Raw genomic sequence first — 16239 nt, forward strand, 5'->3', positions numbered from 1 at the left:
TCCTTAGTGTGACGAGTTTCATATCTCGTTTCTTATTCTTCTTTCTTTCTGGCCTATTTTGTGTCGTCAATATCTCAAGAATGACATTACGGAGTAACATGACATTTTCAGTGAACATGTCTCATGACAATATCTAGCCACAATAAGGTTTTCATGACAGTAACGTATCTATGACGTCATCTAGGCGCCATTTTGTGATTTTCGGACCATGTTACATGATCGATCATAACTTCATAACTAAAGGTCCTTTCTGTATCATTTTTTGTGGACATAAAGTTCAGGTCACGCTCTATCTTTCTTTCTCTGATGCTAATTACCTAGGACGTCATCTAGGACGCGTAAGCGCGCGTCAAACATTCAAAAGGCTCAAAACAACTTTCCAATGGGAAATCTCGAAGTTTCAGACAATTTTAAGCGTTTCAAACAATTTTGCGCGTGCGCGTCCGTCCGCGCATTTTCGCGCGCACAGCGCGTCAGTAACATGAAAATGCACATTTTTTGACTGATCTGGATTCCTAATACTTTGAGTAACAATATCCATTGATTTCTGATCGATTTTGACAAATAACAAAGCAATGCACTGGCGTCAAAGTTGAAATTTCGCGTGCGCATCTATGTGCAAATATAGTGAAAAAACATGTCTTTGTTTATTTCGCCATAGCTCTTTAAAACGTCAGGTGACCCTATGTTTTTATTGCATATTACAAAAGCATATGAATTGAAAATAAAGTTTCAAGTATCATTATTTCCATAATTACAATATGACGTCATCATATCGTTATCTGAAATCAAAAAAGTGGAATTAATTTTTTTAAGGTACTGTTTCTGACATTCATTTGCTCGTATCTCTGTTGTTTAAGCTCAATATTATCCCAAATTCAGATATGTTGTACTTTGAACATTTGCCTTTTAAGTCCATGTCATGCTTTTGATATTTGATGACGTCATCATACCTTAAATTGTGATTAAAAGTAAAGACGCAAAATCGGACAAGTTTACGTGTATTGTCTATGGGAGGTGATTTTTTTTAAAAGCATCAATTGACTTAACAACGTTTAAGCACCTTTATCTCAGCTGATTTTGCTTCATTTCCTCTGAAACTTTAATATGTTGTAGCTGAGACAATAAGCTGCAGTAATCATGCATTTTATTCTTTGAAATCTCCTCATCAGATTGACAATTTTGCAGTTTAAAACTGAAAATGAAAATGGAATGTGGACAAAACGATTCCCCATGTATCTTTCACATACATAAGTTTACGTTCCCCATATTTTCTCGTCGAGACGTATGGCCGAGTGGTTAAAGGCGCCGTCTCAGAGACGTGAGATTGCGGGTTCGAACCCCACAAGATCACGAAACATTTTTTTTTTATTTTACTTTTTTTTCTTCAATTTTGTATTACATATTCGCCCATGTAGAAATCACGTTCGTATATAAACGCACCTATACACACACACAGACACACACACACGCCATATCCCTCTTTTTTGTGTGTTGGAGACCACATTGCTTCGACTGCAGCAACACTTTGCAGGTTGACTTTGTCAAACCGATCATAGTATGTAATGACGACGACTGAGGTGTTGTACTTTGAACAATTGTCTTTCAAGACGATGTCATTGTTTTGTAATTTGATGACGTCATTACACTGAAAATTGTGATTAAAGGCAAGGTATCAAAACCAGCCGATTATAGGTTTTATGTCTGCGGGACGTATTTTTCCCAAGTTGCCAGAAATGGCATAGTGACCTCAGTCGTTACAGGGCCGCTTCTCCGTCTAGCAATGCAATAGATGTTCACCAGGCCACGTTAGTTGAGTGGGCATTGACTTTCCCCCTGTTATATCTATACATTGTTTTTTTTTTTGTCTTACCATTTCCGTGGATGACCCGTGGCCGAGTGGTTACAGAAACGGTTTCGCATGCACGCTCAATATAACTTCAAGGTGCCTATATCACATTCTTTTCTTTGTCGATCACAGATGACCGTCATCTGATGACCACAAGCGTATCACCTAACTCGTCCTCAATGTGACGAGTTTTCATGTCTCGTTTCTTTTTATTCTTCTTTCTTTCTGGACAATTTTGTGTCATCAATATCTCAAGAATGACATTACGGAATAACATGACATTTTCAGGGAACATGTCTCATGACAAAATCTAGCCACAATAAGGTTTTCATGACAGTAACATATCTATGACGTCATCTAGGCGCCATTTTGTGATTTTCGGACCATGTTACATGATCGATCATAACTTCATAACTAAAGGTCATTTCTGTATCATTTTCTGTGGACATTAAGTTTAGGTCACGCTCTATCTTACATGTTAATGCTAATTACCTAGGACATCATTACGCGCGCGTACGCGCGCATCAAACTTTTAAAAGGCTCAAAACAACTTTCCAATGGGAAATCTCGAAGTTTCAGACAATTTTAAGCGTTCCGCGCGTAGGCGTCCGTCCGCGCATTTTCGCGCGCAGTGCGCGTAAGCAACATGAAAATGCAATTGTTTTGACAGATTTGGATTCCTGATACATTAAGTAACAATATCCAATGATTTCCGATCAATTTTGACTTATAACAAAGGAATGCGCTGGCGTCAAAGTTGAAATTTCGTGTGCGCGTCTATGTGGAAATATAGCGAAAAACATGTCTTTGTTTATTTCGCCATAGCTCTTTAAAACGCAGGGTGACCCTATGTTTTTATTGCATATTACAAAAGCATATGAATTGGAAATAACATTTCAAGCATCAATATTTCCCGAAATACATTATGACGTCATCATATCATCATCTGAAATCAAAAAAGTGGAATTAATTTTTTTGAGGTACTGTTTCTGACATTCATTTGCTCGTATCTCTCTTGTTTAAGCTCAATATTATCCCAAATTCAGATATGTTTTACTTTGAACATTTGCCTTTCAAGTCCATGTCATGGTTTTGAAATTTGATGACATCATCATACCTTAAATTGTGATTAAAGGTAAAGACTCAAAATCGGACAAATTTACGTGTATTGTCTATGGGAGGTGATTTTTTTTTAGACCATGCATTGACTTGACAACGTTTAAGCACCTTTATCTCAGCTGATTTTGCTCCATTTCCTCTGAAACTTATGTATGTTGTAGCTCAGACAATAAGCTGCAGTCATCATGCATTTTATATTTTAAAATCTCCTCATGAGGTCGACAATTTTGTAGTTAAAAACTGAAAATGAGAATGCAATCTGTACGGAACGATTGGCGATCGTTGTTTGCAACTGTATATTGGTCGAATCCACGCGGCCACTTGTGGGAAGTTGAATAGCGCCATCTCCGTCAACAGTCACGATTGTATAATTAAAAATTTAAGTTTCGCAAACGATCTTCAGGACAGCCATTTGGCGTAATCGCTTAGCGCGCTGGGTGTTCATAACGCCATACGGGAAGGCGAGAAGTTCGACTCCCGCAGGACTTTTCCCTTTTTTTCTTTTTTTTTTCGGCTGTTCAGCTTTACTCGATGTCATTTATCGTGTTATTTTATCAAGTATACGTAAGCCGTGAACACGGCTGCTCTATTTCCCTTAATTGTTTTGTATTGGAGTTTGGAGATTGGGTTTGCTTCATTAATTTTGTCACACTTAATGTTGTAAATTGCCCCTTGTTACAGTGTCCCGCTTGCCACCTTTCGTTTGCTCTTTCCTTTTCTCTTCATTGGTTATTGTTATATTGTAAAAGGATAGGTAGGAACATGTACGTTTAGATAACTGGCAGGAATGGGAGCTGAATTGATTAATTCTAGTCCAGGTGTATGACGCCTCGCTCATATCTTTGAAATTCCAGGTTGTTATTGTTTGACCCAATTACGGAATTGTAGACAGGTTTTATGTTTCTATAGAGGTATCTTATGCCACATGAGTGGAAGGCATCACTGTTTAGTAGTAGTAATGAACTTTTTCATGTTGTAAATGATATTAAGTTATGAATTTCACATCCAATCTTCGGGACAGCCGTGTGGCTTTATAGTCGCTTAGCCCGCTGCATTGTCATTATGCACTACCTTAGGACGAGATGTTCGAGACCCGCAGGACGCTATTATTTTTTCTCTCTCTCTTTCTTTGTTTTTCTTTTGGCAGTTCTGCTTTATTCCGATGTCATTTATCGTATTATCTTATCAAGTATATAACTACCCCACGAGACACAGTCACTCAAGTTCCATTTTTTTTTTTGTCGGAGGCTGGAGGTTGTATTTGCTTTATTTATCATACGTAATGTTGTAAATTGCCCTTGGTATACAGTGCCCCGCTTGCCACCTTTCGTTTCTCTTTCCTTTTCTCTACGTTTGTTCCTGTTACACTGCACAAGACAGGTCGGAAAATAATTTACATAACTCAACTGGAGCAGGAATGGCAACTGAATGAATTAACTCTAGGCCAGGTGTATAACGGCGTCTCGCTCATCTCTTTGAAATTCCAGGTTGTTATTGTTTGACCCAATAACGGAATTGTAGACAGGTTTTATGTTGCTATAGAGGTATCTTGTGCCACATGAGTACAAGGCATCACTGCTCAGTAGTAGTAATGAACTTTTTCATGTCCCTCCATGTCAATTATAGTGTGTTTAAAGGGGTTGTGCGTCTATCTGCCAAAGAAAAGGAAAACCTTATTTTCGCCATGGCTGTTTCTCTATACGTAGCCGTATGTGGTGAGTGTTGTTGGTATCTGAGCAGTGAAGAACAGAGCGTCAGGCTAAAATCCCCCTTAGTTATACGCGCTAAGCGTTCAATGTCATATATCTTTATTTATGTAGTCAATCACTGCTAATGGAGTTACAGAATTATGTTATGACACGTTTCACTGAAAGTTTGTAAAGCAAAGTTTATGGACAAGGCAAGCAATTGTACATAAATAATACCATTGATTTCAGAGGGAAATTATGTTATACCTAAATGTAAGAGTATCACTGCTTTGGAATTGGTGAGACAATATGCTTGGCACGAGGGCTTCCACTTCTAATAGCTGATCCCTTTGAAGATTTGTCGGTCACGGGTGATCGTCATGATTCATCTTTCACGTAGAAGCTTACGTTCCACACTCTTAGTTCGAGAAGACTTACCATCACACTTCAAATTGCGATTAAAGGTAAAGACGCAAAATCGGACAAGTTTACGTGTTATGTCAATGGGAGGTGATTTTTTTTTAAACCATGCATTGCCTTGACAACGTTTAAGCACCTTTATCTCAGCTGATTTTGCTTTATTTCCTCTGAATCTATAGTATGTTGTAGCTGAGACAATAAGCTGCAGAAATCACGCATTTTATTTTTGCAAATCTCATCAGGTTGATAATTTTGCAGTTTAAAACTGAAAATGAGAATGGAATGTCGACCAGACGATTACTGAATCATCTTTGACATACATAACTTTACGTTCCTCATGTTTTCTCGTCGAGACGTATGACCGAGTGGTTAAAGGCGACGTTTCAGAGACGTGAGGTTGCGGGTTCGAACCCCACAAGAGCACGAAACAAAATACTTACTTTTTTTTTTACTTTTTTCTTCAATGGAGTACTACACCTTCACCTATGCAGAAATCACGTTCGCATGTAACCGCACCTATACGCACACACACACAATATCCCTTTGTTTTGTGTTGGAGACCAAAGCGCTTCGACTGGAAATTTCGACTTGAAAATACACATGTAAATGTGAAGGTGATCCTTAAAAGACCTTATCGCCATGTTTGATTTCTGTTTTTTAACAGTATAAAGACCTATTGGTAAATATTCATTTACATATCCTGTCTGATCGACTTACTTGCCCACGCCGACACACGCATGAAATGTTCACATGGTTGCATGACAGAAACAATTTCATCTGAATTATGTGGGACTGTATAAAGAATAGGACTTCACGAATGTGTCTCATGTCCTCTATTTGTCTGTTTATGCTAAAAAAAAACAACTGCTATAACATCTAATACATTTTGCTTCACTTGTCACACAAAAGGTTATAAATTGCAGTTGTGCAGTATATTTTTGCCAGCTCTCGTCTTCTCTTCCCTTTTCGCTACGTTTGTTTTGTTATACTGAAGGTGGGGATTTATGCATTTATATAAATACTTCAACTTGAGTGGGAAAAAGAACTGAATTGATTTACTCTAAGCCAGGTGTATACCGTCTCGCTCATCTCTGTGATATTTCGTACTGTATTGTTTGACCCAATAACGGAGTTGTAGACAGGCTTTATGTTGCTTTAGAGGTATCTTGCGCCACATGAGTGGAATGCATATGCTGTTTAGTATTAATGAAGAGTTCTTTCATGTCCCTCCGTGCCAATTACAGTGTGTTTAAAGGGGTTGTGTGTCGATCTGCCAAATAAAAGGCAAAACTGTTATTTAAGTAATGGCTGTTTCTCTATACGCAGCCGTAGGTGATGAGTGTTGTTGCCATCTGAGCAGTGAAGAGCAGAGTATCAGGTTATAATCCCCTGAGTTATATGTGCTAAGCGTTCATTTTGATATATCTTTGTTTATCTAGTAGTCACTGCTAATGGAGTTACATAGTTATGTTATGACACGTTTCACTGAAAGTTTGTAAAGCAAAGTTTATGGACTATGCAAGCAATGGTAGGCCTACATGATTAATACCATTGATTTTAGAGCGAAATTATGGAATGCCTAAATGTCATTGTCTCATTGCTTTGTTGAGACAATATGCTTGACACTCCTTCCACTTCTAACTGTTCCCTTTGAAGATGTGTCGGTCACGGGTGATCGTCATGATTCATCTTACGTTCCACACTCTTGGTTCGAAAAGACTTACCATTTAGTTACGTGGTTAGAAGCTATGTCTCTTTCTTTATTTTAGTTGAGGTAATGCCGCTTTCGTCTAGGTACAAATCATATTGTCATGTAAACAAACACACACTCTCTCTTTTTGCCTCTGTTTTGTTTTTGGACGTTTCATTGCTTTTTCTGCCGGAAAATTTCACAGGCTTGTAGCTGCAAGGGCTTTCTTTATTTTTCCTTTTTTTCTTAGGCAGTTCAGCTTCACTCCTATGTCATTTGTTTCACTATTTCCTCAAGTATACACATCCCCACGAACACAAACACGCAATTTCCCTTATTTTATATCGGAGGTTAGAGTGTTTCTGTTGCTCGTGGGAATTTTTGTTTATCGCCAAATTACAATTCATTTAGCTAAACATGGATACTCAACCAGCAGAGCCCTTAAAATAAGTCAGCAAGTAGTTACTAGTACAATATAGCACCATATTTCGTCCGGGTATAAATCCCATTCTGTAAAGACACGCACTCGCTGTATTTTCCTTTGTTTTGGATTGGATGATTCATTGCTTAATTGCTGGAAAATTTTACAGGCTTGTAGCTTTAAGAGCTCTCCAAACTGATCATATTAATGACAAGATTCGATATAGCAGTTTTGGTTATGGAAATAAGGGCTAGAGTTCATATTTTTAAAAGACCACTATTAAAGTCAAGACGATCTTTAGAACACTGTATTGACGTGTTTCAATTTGTTCGTGTTTATATTTGTTCGTCATCGTAGAGATACACTGTACTAAGAAAACCTGTTAATCTACTTGGGCCTACTTGCACACGCAGACACACGTACAGGACTTTCCATGTGGTTTGCATTGTTACTAACAATATGATCTGAATAATGAAGGTCCAAAAAAATCGACTTTGCTAAAATATTATTGCAGAAATATAACTTAAAGTCGCTATATTTAATTGTTTCGTTGTCAATCACTGGTGACCGATATCTGATGACCCAAAGCGTATCACCTAACTCGTCTTTAAAGTGACGAGTTTCATGTCTCGTTCTTTTTATTCTTCTTTCTTTCTGGACAATTTTGTGTCATCAATATCTCAAGAATGACATTACGGAATAACATGACATTTTCAGGGAACATGTCTCATGACAAAATCTAGCCACAATAAGGTTTTCATGACAGTAACATATCTATGACGTCATCTAGGCGCCATTTTGTGATTTTCGGACCATGTTACATGATCGATCATAACTTCATAACTAAAGGTCATTTCTGTATCATTTTCGGTGGACATTAAGTTCAGATCACGCTCTATCTTATATTTCAATGCTAATTACCTAGGACATCATTACGCGCGCGTACGCGCGCGTCAAACTTTTAAAAGGCTCAAAACAACTTTCCAATGGGAAATCTCGAAGTTTCAGACAATTTTAAGCGTTTCGCGCGTAGGCGTCCGTCCGCGCATTTTCGCGCGCAGTGCGCGTAAGCAACACGAGAATGCAATTGTTTTGACAGATTTGGATTCCTGATACATTAAGTAACAATATCCAATGATTTCCGATCAATTTTGACTTAAAACAAAGGAATGCGCTGGGGTCAAAGTTGAAATTTCGTGTGCGCGTATATGTGGAAATATAGCGAAAAACATGTCTTTGTTTATTTCGCCATAGCTCTTTAAAACGCGGGGTGACCCTATGTTTTTATTGCATATTACAAAAGCATATGAATTGGAAATAACATTTCAAGCATCAACATTTCCCGAAATACATTATGACGTCATCATATCATTATCTGAAATCAAAAAAGTGGAATTAATTTTTTTGAGGTATTGTTTCTGACATTCATTTGCTCGTATCTCTCTTGTTTAAGCTCAATATTATCCCAAATTCAGATATGTTTTACTTTGAACATTTGCCTTTCAAGTCCATGTCATGGTTTTGAAATTTAATGACATCATCATACCTTAAATTGTGATTAAAGGTAAAGACGCAAAATCGGACAAGTTTACGTGTATTGTCTATGGGAGGTGATTTTTATTTAGACCATGCATTGACTTGACAACGTTTAAGCACCTTTATCTCAGCTGATTTTACTCCATTTCCTCTGAAACTTGAGTATGTTGTAGCTGAGACAATAAACTGCAGTCATCATGCATTTTATATTTTAAAATCTCCTCATGAGGTCGACAATTATGTAGTTAAAAACTGAAAATGAGAATGCAATTTGTACGGAACGATTGGCGATTGTTGTTTGCAACTGTATATTGGTCGAATCCACGCGGCCACTTGTGGGAAGTTGAATAGCGCCATCTCCGTCAACAGTCACGATTGTATAATTAAAAATTCAAGTTTCGCAAACGATCTTCGGGACAGCCGTGTGGCGTAATCGCTTAGCGCGCTGGGTGTTCATAACGCCATACAGGAAGGCGAGAAGTTCGACTCCCGCTGCAGGACTTTTACCTTTTTTTCTTTCTTTTTTTTTTCGGCTGTTCAGCTATACTCGATGTCATTTGTCGTATTATTTTATCAAGTATACGTAAGCCGTGAACACGGCTGCTCTATTTCCCTTAATTGTTTTGTATCGGAGTTTGGAGATTGGGTTTGCTTCATTAATTTTGTCACACTTAATGTTGTAAATTGCCCCTTGTTACAGTGTCCCGCTTGCCACCTTTCGTTTGCTCTTTCCTTTTCTCTTCATTGGTTCTTGTTATATTGTAACAGGATAGGTAGGAACATGTACGTTTAGATAACTGGCAGGAATGGGATCTGAATTGATTAACTCTAGTGCAGGTGTATGGCGCCTCGCTCATCTCTTTGAAATTCCAGGTTGTTATTGTTTGACCCAATAACGGATTTGTAGACAGGTTTTATGTTTCTATAGAGGTATCTTGTGCCACATGAGTGGAAGGCATCACTGTTTAGTAGTAGTAGTAATGAACTTTTTCATGTTGTAAATGATATTAAGTTATGAATTTCACATCCAATCTTCGGGACAGCCGTGTGGCTTTATAGTCGCTTAGCCCGCTGCATTGTCATTATGCACTACCTTAGGACGAGATGTTCGAGACCCGCAGGACGCTATTATTTGTTTTCTCTCTCTCTTTCTTTGTTTTTCTTTTGGCAGTTCTGCTTTATTCCGATGTCATTTATCGTATTATCTTATCAAGTATACTACCCCACGAGACACAATCACTCAAGTTCCATTTTTTTTTTTTGTCGGAGGCTGGAGGTTGTATTTGCTTCATTTATCATACGCAATGTTGTAAATTGCCCTTGGTATACAGTGCCCCGCTTGCCACCTTTCGTTTGTCTTTCCTTTTCTCTACGTTTGTTCCTGTTACACTGCACAAGACAGGTCGGAAAATAATTTACATAACTCAACTGGAGCAGGAATGGCAACTGAATGAATTAACTCTAGGTGTACGGCGTCTCGCTCATCTCTTTGAAATTCCAGGTTGTTATTGTTTGACCCAATAACGGAGTTGTAGACAGGTTTTATGTTGCTATAGAGGTATCTTGTGTCATATGAATGGAAGGCATCACTGTTTAGTAGTAGTGATGAACTTTTTCATGTTGTAAATGATATAAAGATATGAATTTCACATCCAATCTTCGGGACAGCCGTGTGGCTTTATAGTCGCTAAGCGCGCTGCATGGTCATTATGCACTACCTTAGGACGAGATGTTCTGGACCCGCAGGACGCTATTATTTTTTTTTCTCTATCTCTTTCTTTGTTCTTCTTTTGGTAGTTCAGCTTCATTCCGATGTCATTACCCCACGACACACAGTAACTCAAGTTCCCTTTTTTATTTGTCGGAGGCTGGAGGTTGGATTTGCTTCATTTATCATACGCAATGTTGTAAATTGCCCTTGGTATACAGTGCCCCGCTTGCCACCTTTCGTTTTCTCTTTCCTTTTCTCTACGTTTGTTCCTGTTACACTGCACAAGACAGGTCGGAAAATAATTTACATAACTCAACTGGAGCAGGAATGGCAACTGAATAAATTAACACTAGGCCAGGTGTACGGCGTCTCGCTCGTCTCTTTGAAATTCCAGGTTGTTATTGTTTGACCCAATAACGGAATTGTAGACAGGTTTTATGTTGCTATAGAGGTATCTTGTGCCACATGAGTAGAAGGCATCACTGTTTAGTAGTAGTAATGAACTTTTTCATGTCCCTCCATGTCAATTATAGTGTGTTCAAAGGGGTTGTGTGTCTATCTGCCAAAAAAAGGAGAACCTTATTTTCGTCATGGCTATTTCTCTATACGTAACCGTAGGTTATGAGTGTTGTTGGTCTCTGAGCAGTGAATAACACAGCATCAGGCTAAAATCCCCCTTAGTTATACGCGCTAAGCGTTCAATTTGATATATCTTTATTTATGTAGTCAATCACTGCTAATGGAGTTACAGAATTATGTTATGACACCTTTCACTGAAAGTTTGTAAAGCAAAGTTTATGGACAAGGCAAGCAATTGTACATGAATAATACCAGTGATTTCAGAGGGAAATTATGGTATACCTAAATGTAAGGGTATCATTGCTTTGGAATTGCTGAGACAATATCTTGGCACGAGGGCTTCCACCTGTAATAACTGATCCCTTTGAAGATGTGTCGGTCACGGGTGATCGTCATGATTCATCTTTCACGTAGAAGCTTCCGTTCCACACTCTTAGTTCGAGAAGACTTACCATCATACTTTAAATTGTGATTAAAGGTAAAGACTCAAAATCAGACAAGTTGACGTGTTATGTCTATGGAAGGTGATTTTTTTTTTTAAACCATGCATTGACTTGACAACTTTTAAGCACCTTTATTTCAGCTGATTTTGCTTCATTTCCTCTGAAACTTAAGTATGTGGTAGCTCAGACAATAAGCTGCAGTAACCATGCATTTTATTTTTTCAGATCTCCTCATCAGGTTGATGATTTTGCAGCTAAAAACTGAAAATGAGAAAGGAATGTGGACCAAACGATTCCTGAATCATCTTTCACATATAAGCTTACGTTCCTCATATTTTCTCGTCAAGACGTACATGGCCGAGAGGATAAAGGCGACGTCACAAGAGACGTGAGGTTGCACACGTACGGGTTCGAACCCCATAAGAGGACGAAGCAAAATACTTACATCTTTTGCTTTGTTTTTTTCTTTTATGAAGTATTCACCTTCGTCCATGTAGAAATCACGTTTTCATGTAAACGTACACACACACACAGGCACACACACACAGACAGACACACACAATATCCCTTTGTTTTGTGTTGGAGACCACATTGCTTTGACTGGCAACTTGGACTTGAAATTACAAATGTTAAAGTGAAGATTACTCTTAAAAGACCGCATGGCCATGTTTGATTTTCTTTTACAATATAAAGACCTATTGGTAAATATTCATTCACATATCCTTTCCAATCAAATTACTTGGACACGCCAGCACCACACGAAATTTTCAATTGGTTGCATGACAGAAACAATTTAATCTGAATTATGTAGGACTGTATAAAGAATTGGACTTCACGAATATTTCTCAATATTACTTCAAGTCGCTACTTAACATTATTTTCGTTGTCGATCACTGAAAATGAGAATGGAATCTGGTCGAAACGATTCCCGATTTATCTTTGTAACTGTATATTGATCGAATCCACGCGGCCACTCGTGGGAAGTTGAATAGCGCTATCAGTCACTTGACGTATATCGCCAAAAAACTGAATATCAATGTAAATTTGTGTTGTGTATAGCATACATAGATAGATTTAAGTTTCGCAGAAGATCTTCGGATCTTCCGTGTGGCAGAATCGCTTAGCACGCTGCGTGTTTATAATGCCCGACCGGAAGGAGGGAAGTTAATCGTGTCCCGCAGGACTTTTTCCTTTTATTTTATTTTTTTCTGCAGTTCAGCTTCACTCTGATGTCATGAACACAGCTACTCTATTTCCCTTGTTTTGTATTGGAGTTTGGAGGTTGGGTTTGCTTCTTTAATTTTGTCACACGTAATGTTGTAAATTGCCCCTTGACACAGTACCCCGCTTGCCACCATTCGTTTTCTCTTTCATTTTCTCTTCATTTGTTCTTGTTATACTGTAGCAGGATATTTAGGAACGTGTACGTTTACATAACTAACAGGAATGGGAACTGAATTAATTAACTCTAGTCCACGTGCATGCGTCTCGCTTATCTCTTTGGAATTCCAGGTTGTTATTGTTTGACCAAATAACGGAGTTAAAGACAGGCAGGGAAGGAAGTGACTTGATATTGCTTCATAATGAGGAATTTCGGGCAACACCTTTCCAAGTGTAGTGATTATGACGGGGTTCTCTGTCGTTTACTTTTCGTCATGGCTGTTTCACTAGTTTAGCCAAAGGTGATATGTTGTTGGCATCTGGGAGAATAGAACAGATCAGTACCAAACTAGAATAGCCCTATAAGCAATGTGGTAAGCGTTCAATTTTTTGCATTATCTTTCTTCTTTAAAGTCAATCACTACTGATCGTAATACACAATATAATATGACACGTTCCACTGGTAGTTTAGGAAATGGGAGTTAATGCACGATGCAATGATAAATGTGCTACCATTGATTTTAGAGACGTTATTGTGGTGTGGTACTGGTGATGGTAAGGGAACCATATTTTGCTTTTAAAGTAATGAGACAATCATTGGACCTTTGCATCAAGACCGTATTCCCATCTAGAATATAATGCATGTTCGTGCGGCGTTTTTTTTTAATCCTGACGTGGACATTTTCTTTTTCTTGTTTTTAATTTACGAATGTTATATCTAAATTTGTTTCTTTCCCCTAACATTTTTTTTTTAATATAAAGTTGGACGTTCCTTGACCGAGTCGAAGAGCAGCGATTTAGTTACAGTTTCAATGCATCTTGTTTACCATCTTCTCTGACATTAAATTGATGGTTTTTATATTTGACATTGTCTGTCTCTTTGCCTGTTTATGCTCATAAAACACTGCTATAACAACTAATACCTTTGCTTCACTTGTCACACGCAATGATATGGATTGCAGTTGTGCATGCAGTTTTACTTCTGCCACCTCTCGTTTTTCTCTCCCCTTTTCCCTCACTTTGGTTTTGTTATACTGCAGATGGGAATGATTACACTAACATAACCCAACTTGAAGTAGGAATGAGAACTGAATAAATTAACTCTAGGCCAGGTGAATATAGTGTCTCACTCATCTCTTTGAAATTTCAAGTTGTCATTGTTCGACCAACGGAGTTGAAGACAGGCTTTATGTTGCTATAGAGGTATCTCGCGCCACATGAATGGAATGCATAGGCTACGCTGTTTAGTATTAGTAATGATTTTTTTCATGTCCATCACTGCCAATAAAAGTGAAGTGTGTTTGACGGGGTTCTGTGTCATTCTGCCTATGAGAAAGCAAAGTTTTATTTTCGCCATGGTTGTTTCTCTATGCGTGGCCGTGGGTGATGGGTGTTGTTGGCATCTGGGCAGTAAAGAACCGAGTATCATGCTATAATACCCCCCCCCCTTAGGTTCTAAGCGTTCAATACGGTGATATATCTCTCTTCTTTAGCATGTCAATCACTGCTGATGGAATTACAGAGTTATGTTACGACACGTTTCACTCAAAGCTTAAAAAAACAAAGTTTATGCACGATACAAGTAATGGTGCATGAGTCCTTTAGGCCATTGATTTTAGATGAGAAATTATGATATGCCTATAGTAGGGGTGTCATTGATTAGGAATTAATGACACGATTAAGCACTCCTTCCACTTCTAACTGTTCCCTTTGAATGTGTGTCGATCACGTGAGATCGTCATAAATTATCATTCACGTATAAGCTTACGTTCAAAGTGTACTCTTAGTTGGAGGAGACCTATAGTTACATGGTTAAAGGCGATGTCTCTTTCGCTGGAGCCGTACGTTTGGCCCGTTTTTCTTTTGCCCTTTTCTCTTTAATTGAGGCATCACTTTCGTCCAGGATAAATCACATTCTCATGTAAACAGACTCACTTGCTCTATATCCCTTGTTTTGTATCGGAGGCTTCATTGGTTTTACTGCTGGTAAATCTCACAGGCTTGTATATAGCTGTAAGAGCTCTCTGAACTGATCATTATGATAGCAAGATTAGAGGGAGTCATATTGGTTATGTAAATAATGGTCAAAGGTCATGTTTTAAAAGGCCACTGTTAAAGCCAGGATGATTATAAACACTTAATTGTCATGTTTTATTTGTACGTGCCGAGGATCCCTTGGACCCCGTTTACAGTGTGAGGCTCGGCCGCGGCTCGGCCGCGCCGAGCCCACCTTCATTTCGGTGTAAACGCGCAAAAGGCCAAATGCGGGGCCAAATTTGGCCTCGCATTAGGCCACGCTCTGGAGGTGGTCTCGGCCGCGGCAGAGCCCGGCCTTTTTCTCAGTGTAAACGCAAACTGGGCTAAATGCGCGGCCAATTCTAGACTGGCTTCCAAACCCTCGCCGGTACTATTTCGCTATTCAGGATATTAACCACTTCAACGTCGAAAACTAGTATAGTTTAAGGTGGTTTTGTCCTGCAAAGGATTTTCTCCTTCGGCAAAGGCCTTTGCCCGAACGGCGACTTCGTCGCCACGGAATTCAGTTGGCAAAGGATCTGAAAACCAGACAATACGAAATTGCGTTTGTTTACAAGTAGAGCGCCACTACGACAAAATATTGAAAGGTTTGAATCAAAAGCGTGGCCGAGTCCGGCAGTGTAAACGGACTAAATTGCGGGGCTCGGCTTCGCAATTGAGGTTGGCCTTTGCCGCGGCTTGGCCGCGGCTCCGCCCAGCCCCGCACCGTTAACGTGGTCTAAGTTTATGCACGGTACGTACTCAAAAAGTCCGTAAATCAACTTAGTCACACACGCACAGAATTTCCACCTAGTTTGTGTGACAGAAAAACAAATGTGATCTGAATAATGTATGCCCAAAAAAGTTCAACTAAGTATCTCATTATAACTTCCAGCTGCTATATTGCATTCTTTTCTTTGTCGATCACGGATAACCGATATCTGATGACCCCAAGCGTATCACCTAACTCGTCTTTAAAGTGACGAGTTTCATGTCTCGTTTTTTATTCTTCTTTCTTTCTGGACAATTTTGTGTCGTCAATATCTCAACAATGACATTACGGAATGACATGAAATTTTCAGTCAACATGTCTCATAACAATATCTAGCCACAATAAGGTTTTCATGACAGTAACATATCTATGACGTCATCTAGGCGCCATTTTGTGATTTTCGGACCTTGTCACATGATCGATCATAACTTCATAACTAGATGTCATTTCTGTATCATTTTCGGTGGACATGAAGTTCAGGTCACGCTCTATCTTACCTTTTAACGCTAGTTACCCAGGTCTTCATTACGCGCGCGTACGCGCGCGTCAAAATTTTAAAAGGCTCAAAACGACTTCCCAATGGGAAATCTCGAAGTTTCAGACAATTTTAAGCGT

Source organism: Diadema setosum, chromosome 17, assembly GCF_964275005.1.
Source record: "Diadema setosum chromosome 17, eeDiaSeto1, whole genome shotgun sequence".
Taxonomy (NCBI): Eukaryota; Metazoa; Echinodermata; class Echinoidea; order Diadematoida; family Diadematidae; genus Diadema; species Diadema setosum.